The sequence below is a fragment of the Eretmochelys imbricata genome, chromosome 24 (genome assembly GCF_965152235.1).
Source record: "Eretmochelys imbricata isolate rEreImb1 chromosome 24, rEreImb1.hap1, whole genome shotgun sequence".
In the NCBI taxonomy this organism is placed as follows: Eukaryota; Metazoa; Chordata; order Testudines; family Cheloniidae; genus Eretmochelys; species Eretmochelys imbricata.
Window position 1 is genome coordinate 17,924,125 of NC_135595.1, and position 9,396 is coordinate 17,933,520.

Here is a 9,396-nt window from a genome sequence, read left to right on the forward strand (position 1 = left end):
GTTGCCAAGAAGACCAATGGCATTGTGGGCTGTATTAGTAGGAGCATTGCCAGCAGATCAAGGGAAGTGATTATTCCCCTCTATTCGGCACTGCTGAGGCCACACCTGGAGTATTGCATCCAGTTTTGGTCCCTCCACTACAGAAGGGATGTGGACAAACTGCAGAGAGTCCAGCAGAGGGCAACGAAAATGATTAGTGGTTTGGGGCATATGACTTACAAGGAGAGGCTGAGGGAACTGAGCTTATTTAGTCTGCAGAAGAGAAGAGTGAGGGGGGATTTGATAGCAGCCTTCAACTACCTGAAGGTGGGTTCCAAAGAGCATGGATCTAGACTGTTCTCATTGGTGGCAGATGACAGAACAAGGAGCAATGTTTTCAAGTTGCAGTGGAGGAGATCTAGGTTGGATATTAGGAAAGACGATTTCACTAGGAGGGTGGTGAAGCACTGGAATGGGTTCCCTAGGGAGGTGGTGGAATCTCCATCCTTAGAGGTTTTTAAGCCCAGTTTGACAAAGCTTTGGCTGGATTGATTTAGTTGGTTTTGGTCCTGCTTTGAGCAGGGGATTGGACTAGATGACATCCTCTATGATTCTGTGAGCACTCAAGGACTATAAGGCCATTGCGGAGAAACTAAATGAATTCTTTGCATCGGTCTTCACAGCTGAGCATGTGAGGGAGATGCCCAAACCTGAGTCATTCTTTCTCGGTGACAAATCTGAGGACCTGTCCCAGATTGAGGTGTCATTAGAGGAGGTTTTGGAACAAATTGATAAACTAAATCGTAATAAGTCACTAGGACCAGATGGGATTCAAACAAGAGTTCTGAAGGAACTCAAATATGAAATTGCAGAACTACTGGCTGTGGTATGCAAACTATCATTTAAATCAGCTTCTGTACCAGATGACTGGAGGATAGCTAATGTGATACCAATTTTTAAAAAAGGCTTCAGAGATGATCGCAACAATAACAAACTGGTAAGCCTGATTTTAGTACAAAGCAAACTGGTTGTAACTATAGTAAAAAACAGAATTCTCAAACACATGGATGAACATGATTTGTTGCGAGAGTCAACATGGATTTCTAGAGGAAAATCATGCCTCACCAATCTAGTAGAATTCTTTGAGATGGTCAAAAAAGAGTGGACAAGGATGATCCAAATGATGTACTGTACTCAAATTTTCAGAAAGCCCTTGACAAGGTCCCTCACCAAAGGCTCTTTAAGCAAAGTGAGCTGTCATGGGATAAGAGGGAAGGGCTTCTCATGGATCAATAATTGGGTAAAAGATAGGAAACAAAGATCAGGAATAAATGGTCAGTTTTCAGAATGGAGAGAGGTAAATAGTGGTGTTCCCAGGTGTCTGTACTGGGACCAGTCCTATTCATCATATATGTAAACTATCTGTAAAAAGGGGTAAACAGTGAGGTGGCAAAATTTGCAGATGATACAAAACTACTCAAGATAGTTAAGTCCAAAGCTGATTGCAAAGAGTTGTAAAGGTACCTGTAAAGGCCCCTCTTGGTTCCGCCTCTGCTCTGCCATAAAAATCACAGAGACCTTCTGGCTTAGCAGTCACTGGTTCTGTTTATTTACACACTGCAAACCCACCACCTCTCATCACATAGTACTGGGGGTTCCAGCCATAGGGGCTTCTCTTTCTTGTAGCCAGCAGGGCAGCACTATCCCTCTCCTTCCAGGCTCTGGCTTCCGCTTCCGCTTCTGTCTGCCCCTCTCTGGCTTCCTTCCTCTGAGGCTTTTATGCAGCCCTGGGCTAATTAGGCTAGCAACTGGTTCCCCTTTGCCAATCAGGTGCAGGTTTCTCTAGGCAGCTCCAACCTACCTCCCTTAATTGGAGCTGGCTAAGCAATTCATACCCACCACCCTGTCACAGGACCTCACAAAACTAAGTGACTGGGCAACAAAATGGCAGATGAAATTCAGTGTTAATAAATGCAAAGTAATGCACATTGGAAAATATAATCCCAACTATCCATATACAATGAGCTGTTTCCACTCAAGAAAGAGATCTGGGAATCACTATGGATAGTTCTCTGAAATCATCCACTCAATGTGCAGTGGCTGTCAAAAAAGTGAACAGAATGTTGAAAATAATTAAGAAAGGGATAGATAATAAGACAGAATATATCATATCACCTTTATATAAATCCCTGGTATGCCCACATCTTGAATACTGTGTGCAGATGTGGTCGCCCCATCTCAGAAAAGCGATACTGGAATTGGAAAAGGTACAGAAAAGGGCTACAAAAATTATTAGGGGGATGGGACATCTTCCATATGAGGAGCGATTAACAAGACTGGGACTTTTCCTCTTGGAAAAGAGACGACTAATGGGGGTTATGATACAGGTCTATAAAATCCTGACAGGTGTGGAGAAAGTAAATAGGGAAGTGTTATTTATTCCTTCTCAGAACTAGAAGTTACCTATTGAAATTAATAGGCAGGTGGTTTAAAACAAACAAAAGGAAGCATTTCTTCACACAATGCACAGTTAACCTGTGGCACTCTTTGCCAGAGGATTTTGTAAATGCCAAGTCTATAATTGGGTCCAAAATAGAATGAGATAAGTTCATGGAGGATAGGTCTATCAATGGCTATTAGCCAAGATGGGCAGGGATGGTGTCTGTAGATTCTGTTTCCAGAAGCTGGGGATGGATCACTTGATAATTACCTGTTCTGTTCATTCCCTCTGGGGCACCTGGCACTGGCCACTGTCAGAAGACAAGATACTGGGTTAGATGGACCTTGGGTCTGACTCAGTCTGGCCGTTCTTATGTTCTTATGTTGTGTTCTCATTGACTCACAGCTGGGTTCCTATGGGCCTAAAGACTTTTAAAAATAGAACTTAGACCCTTTTAAAAATGTTTCCCTTTGTTTCATAGACCCATTGATCTTCAACACACATAGGAAAGAAATAGAGCTGGAGCCCCACTGCTATGGGAGTTAAGATGAGATGATGAGAAGAATAATGACACAGCGATGCAGAAAAGGAAAGACCATAAAGAACCAAGTGCCCCAAAATGATCTAACAATGAACAAAAACAAGACTCCAATATATTTCATTAGAATAATAGATTCATAGATTCCAAGGCTGGAAGAGACCAGTGTGATCATCTCATATGACCTCCCCGATCACACAGGCCAGAGAACTGCCCAAAATAATTCCTAGAGCAGAGCTTTTAAAAAAACATCCCAGCTTGATTTAAAATTGCCAGTGATGGAGAATCTACCACGACCCTTGGGAAATTGCTCCAATGGTCAGTTACTCTGATTGTTACTAATTTACACCTCCTTTCCAGTCTGAATTTGTCTAGGTTCAACTGGATCGTGTTAGACCTTCCTCTGGTAGATTGAAGAGCCCTTTATTAAATAGTTGTTCCCCATGTAGGTACTTACAGACTATGATCAAGTCACCCCTTCAGCTTCTCTTTGTTAAGCTAAATAGATTGGGCTCCTTGGGTCTCTCACTCTAAGGCAGGTTTTCGAATCCTGCTATTATTCTTGTGGCTTTTCTTTGAGTAAGGCAAAAAAAATTCTCTTGTTAAAAAAGACAATTCTGGGATCAAGAGGAAGTTATGGGTCACAGCTAACAGATTTCTTTCTCCATGCAAATATCGAAAATTCCATCCATTCCCCTATTCAGGCACCGCCAAATTCTCTGTGCTTTGGGCTCTGCGTGAATGTTGCCGACACCTCACAAACTCTTCCTCCATGGTGAGGTAGAAGATGGGGCTGAGGCAACTGTTGAAATATGTCAGGACACAAGCAAAAGCGCTTCCCATTTTCAGGATAGGCAGAGGGTACTTAGCTGAGATCTGCAGGAAGAAGAAGACGTGATACGGCAGCCAGCAGACGAAAAAGGTCGGGATCAACCAAGAAGGATCTTAAGTGGCTTGGTGGACTGGTTCAGCCTGTTGCTTAGCTTGGCAACTAGAAAGATGTAAAAGGTTGGGATCAAGATCAAGGCTAGTGGGATCAGAAACCCAACCAGGAACTGGATCACAACAGCAGCCTTCACCCTCCCTTCATCTAGTTAGAAATCCATGTCGGTGCTGGCAGGTGAGAGCAGGGACTCCCAGAGATAACCATACCACAAGCTGAACCCAGCAGACAGGGCCCACATGCCCAAAACCATTCTGAAAGCCAGGGGTGGTGTGCGGAATATCTGGGCCCACTCAGGGCGTGCCACGAGGATGCAGCGATTGACACTGAGGGCCGTGAGGAGGAAGGCGCTGAAGAACATGTGGAAGGAGGTGAGGGTGCTGCTCAGCCCCTTCGCCCAGTCTAAGTCCAGGATGAAGATGGAGGTGAATCTGAGGGGCAGGAAGACCATGAAGATGAAATCTGCCACGGCCCGGCTCCAGAACCACATAGCACTCGCTGTCCTCTCCACACGGCAGCTGGCGACGGAGAGGACATAGCTGTTGAACGGCACCCCGGCGAGGAAGGCCACGCCACACAGCACCAGGAAGAGAACTGGGAGGAACACCATTCTTGGAAGAGTTGCAGTCACAATATCCCCTCCTCCTCCTCCTCCTCCTCCTCCTCCTCAGGACTTGGCACGAGAAGCGCAGACGTTGTACTGAGCAAAGGAAGGAAAAGCAATGAAACGGGCTCCAGGAGAGACACGGACAGAGTTTGGTTTCTACTAACCCAAATGTTTAAGAAACACACAGCTTTGCTTCTTGCTGAAAAGTTGGAGTTCTAGGCAAAGAGAGGTTGACAATGGGGGTGTCCAGGATGCAGAGACAGAGATATGAGAGACCCCCGACCAATACTTACTAAAATTCCCAAATAATCTTTTTGCTGTTAGTTTCCCAAAGTAGCTGGTTATTCCCTTCTTGGTTAGAAAAAATTAATGAATGATCGTTTCCCCCTTTTCTTTTGAAATAATGGAATTTTGGAAAGTGATTCTTCTCCACCCCCTTCATTTTGAAATGTATTTTTTTATGGTTTGGGCCATTTTGGTGGGCGGGGGGGGGGGGGCGGCAGCCTGAGTTAATAGAGCCGTGTGGGCAAAATCCCCACCGAAAGAACCCCCTATGGAAACCTCCACTGACGGAGAGCAATTCCCCAGAAGGAGAAAAGTAAGATTGAAAAGACAATGATGACAAAAAAGCCACCCGGCAAAACACCAGGGGAAGAAGAGACCAGTAGCAAGTCAAAAGATTATTTTTAATTGCTAGTCTATTTTAGTGGGTAGACAGGGAGTCTGGACTCCTCGGCTTCATCCCAGACTCTGTCACTGAACTGGTTGGGGAGCCTGGACAAGTCACACCATGGCCCCATGCCTCAGTTTCCCCTCCAAACATTTGTCTGTTTAGAGTGTGAGCTCTCTGTTTCTCCCTGTGGGTCTGTGCAGCACTTGGAAGATGGGGCCTCCAAGCTCGGTCACGGTCTGTGTACAACAAGCATGATGGTGGACCCTGACCTCTGAAAACAGGACCCACAAGTAATTTTAACAGGCTCTATCCAGAGCAGATGAAGGGAGGGGATGGGGGCATCAGAAAGAGGGGAGATCCAGGAGGTAGCGGGTGGGTGGGGTCAGAATGAGATCCAGTGGGGTAGCTGAAGGGATTACCTCATTTCTTTAATTGTGTCTTGGTCTCAGAGTCAACCCCCGTCCCAGGTCTGCGATGCAACATTTGCAGCTTGCCCAGACTGGGTCAGCCCAGAGCAGGAAGCCGTTCACGTGCGGATATATCGGGGTGGGGGAATGGGGGGAGATCACAGGACGTGGCTGGGTCTGATCACATCTGCAAAGCCTTGAAAGTCTTCATCAACCACAGCTACATGCAGACATCACATGAACCACAAGCTCCCCCCACCTTCCCCCGTGCTGGGCCCTAGCAAGATGTCTGCATTTGGCTGTCCACGTCTGGCGGCAGGCGAGTGGGGCCCCCACTGGGGAGCAGGGACTGAGATAGTCATGCACAGCCAACTCCACAGGGCGAGGTCCTAGATCTGAGATGCCAACTGGGACTCTGCCCTCCAGCTCCTCCAGGCTGGGGAAAGCGAACAGAGCCCCCCTGGAAGATGGATGCATGAGATTCTCAGCCCTGGCTTTGCTGCAGGGAACCCACCCCTCGGCCCGGGCATATTACAGGCCAGGCAATGTTAAGGAAACGCTCACTCTGTGCTAGAGACCACACAAACCACAGCCCGGCCAGCAACCTGACATCACCTCTCATCATTTGCCTAGAGGCCTCAAGTGTGGGGGAAGTTTTCAGCTCAACATGAGTTCCCAGAGCCAACAGGGATGCGACCGTGCTGGGATGCATCAACAGGGGAATCTCAATTAGGAGCAGGAAGGTGATTTTCCCTCTGTATCCAGCCCTGGTGTGACCACAGCTGGGATCCTGTGTCCGGTTCCGGCATCCACCCTTCAAGAAGGATGTTGAGCAACTGGAGAGGGGTCAGAGACGACCCATGAGAAGGGTTAAGTGACTGGCCCCCAGGATTGACAGAGGGAGACTCCAGGAGCTCAGTGTGACATTCTATACCTTGGGGGAGCATGCTGTAAGCCCCATATTCCTCATTTTCATATAATCATGATCTTACGTATAAAGCAGGCCTCGTAAGGTATCAGCGGAAAGGTCACAGAATCATAGAATCATAGAATCATAGAATATCAGGGTTGGAAGGGACCCCAGAAGGTCATCTAGTCCAACCCCCTGCTCGAAGCAGGACCAATTCCCAGTTAAATCATCCCAGCCAGGACTTTGTCATAATCTGCTGCAAGTCATTTCTCAATCCATATATATAAGCATCAATGCACATGAAATTGTGAGAATTGTGTAGCATGGTGGTCACTAAAACATGCTGTAAGTTGGGGGTATCAGCCAGATCTTAGCTCCCCAGAGGCAACAGCAAGGAAAGTCACCAACGCCCGTGTGGGATGTCAAACATCCCATCAGCAGCCATTGTTCTGCAAGGGAGCGACAATGCGATGTCTCACCTGCATGAGGCCACACCAGGGGAATTGCTCAACCTTGCTTAGAGAGACTCAGTAATGCTCACCTGACTCTGAAGGGTGGGCGGGCAAAGCCAAAAGAGAAGAAAGGACATGATAAAAGGGAGAGACATTTGCCACATTTGTTCAAAGGGGAGAACTAGGGTGAAGAGCAACCAGCCAGCCTGTGGTGAGAAGCATCTAAGTTTGTAAGGGACTAAAAGTGTTAAGATCAGCTTAGAGTGCATCTTGCTTTTATTTCATTTGACCACATCTGACTTGTAAAGTTTTGACTTATAATCACATAAAATCTATCTTTATTGTCATTACATTTGTTCGTTTATTCTACCTGAAGCAGTGCGTTTGGTTTGAAGCATGTCAGAGGATCCCCTTGGGATAACAAGCCTGGTACATATCAATTTCTTTTTTAAATTGATGAACTCACATAAGCGTGCAGCATCCAGCGGGCATAACTGGACACTGCAAGACAGAGGTTCCCAGGGTTGTGTCTGGGACCAGAGATATTGGCTAGTGTCATTTGGTTGCAAGTAGCTGGGAGTAGCTTACATGCCAGAGGTTGTGTGTGAACAGCCCAGGAGTGGGGGTTCTCACAGCAGAATGGGGTAAGGCTGGCACCCACAGTCGAGGAGTGGAGAGGCCTAGCAGATCACCGGTCCAGACAACACCAGCGGGGAACGTCACACTCAGTGTGTTCAGTTTATCAAAGGGCACGTCTACACGGGGAAGGCTGCACCAATGCAGCTGCGGTGCTGTAGCGGCTCAGTGAAGACGCTGTCTGTGCTGAGACAAGAGCTTCTCCCATCGGCGTCGTTAATCCACCCCCCCGAGAGGTGGGAGCTGTGTTGACGGGAGAAGCGTTGTCTACACCGGGCACTAGGTCGGTATAACAGCGTCTCCCGGGGGGGTGGGTTTCCACATCCCCGAGCAATGTAGTTATACCAACATCCGTTGCGAGTGTAGACCCAGCGAAAGGGAAGGTGATGGGGTGAGTTGATTACCATTTTTTGACAAGCAGCTGAATTGCACGTATGCTGCCATCTACTGGCCAGGTGGTTTTACTGCCATCGTCAGCCCTGAGCCTTTGGATACCAGACTACAGCAGTGGTTCTCAACCAGGGGTACATGTCCCCTGGGGGTACACAGAGATCTTCCAGGGGGTACCACAGTTCATGTAGATATTTGCCTAGTTTTACAACAGGATACACAAAAAGCACTCGCATAGTCAGTACCAAGTGAAATTTCATCCAGTAACTTGTTTATACTGCTCTACATACTGTCCACTGAAATGTAAGTATAATATTCATATTCCAATCAATTTATTTTATAATTATATTGTATTGCTGGTACAATTTGCATATTGAGGGTGCTGAGAGCCACTGAATCAAACTGTAAACCCAGTATATGATGGAAACCACTTCAAGCCAGGAGGTACGGCACTAATAGAGGGACCGGGAGGGAGCTGGGGAGGCTGCTATGGGGTGCAGGTCAGGATATGGAGGAGCTGGTGTGGGAGGTGGGGAGGGGGCATGGAGGAACCTGGGGCGGGGGGGGGGGCACAGACAGATCTGGGGGGACCATTTTGGACCATTTTGGATGAGTTGCATCCGAGAGTGCTAAAGGAATTGGCGGCTGTGATTGCAGAGCCATTGGCCATTATCTTTGAAAACTCATGGCAAACGGGGGAAGTCCCGGATGACTGGAAAAAGGCTAATGTAGTGCCCATCTTTAAAAAAGGGAAGAAGGAGGATCCTGGGAACTACAGGCCAGTCAGCCTCACCTCAGTCCCTGGAAAAATCATGGAGCAGGTCCTCAAAGAATCAATCCTGAAACACTTACATGAGAGGAAAGTGATCAGGAACAGTCAGCAAGGATTCACCAAGGGAAGGTCATGCCTGACTAATCTAATTGCCTTCTATGATGAGATAACTGGTTCTGTGGATGAAGGGAAAGCAGTGGATGTATTGTTTCTTGACTTTAGCAAAGCTTTTGACACGGTCTCCCACAGTATTCTTGTCAGCAAGTTAAAGAAGTATGGGCTGGATGGATGCACTATAAGGTGGGTAGAAAGTTGGCTAGATTGTCGGGCTCAACGGGTAGTGATCAATGGCTCCATGTCTAGTTGGCAGCCGGTGTCAAGTGGAGTGCCCCAGGAGTCGGTCCTGGGGCCGGTTTTGTTCAATATCTTCATAAATGGTCTGGAGGATGGTGTGGATTGCACTCTCAGCAAATTTGCGGATGATACTAAACTGGGAGGAGTGGTAGATACGCTGGAGGGAAGGGACAGGATACAGAGGGACCTAGACAAATTGGAGGATTGGGCCAAAAGAAATCTGATGAGGTTCAACAAGGACAAGTGCAGAGTCCTCTACTTCGGACGGAAGAATCCCATGCACCGCTACAGACTA

General features: G+C 47.3%; 1 pseudogene; it reads right to left on the bottom strand.

The window, feature by feature from the left end:
* Positions 1 to 3,653: 3,653 nt before the first annotated feature.
* Positions 3,654 to 4,510, bottom strand: LOC144279991 (chemerin-like receptor 1; annotated as a pseudogene).
* Between the last annotated feature and the right edge of the window lie 4,886 nt (positions 4,511 to 9,396).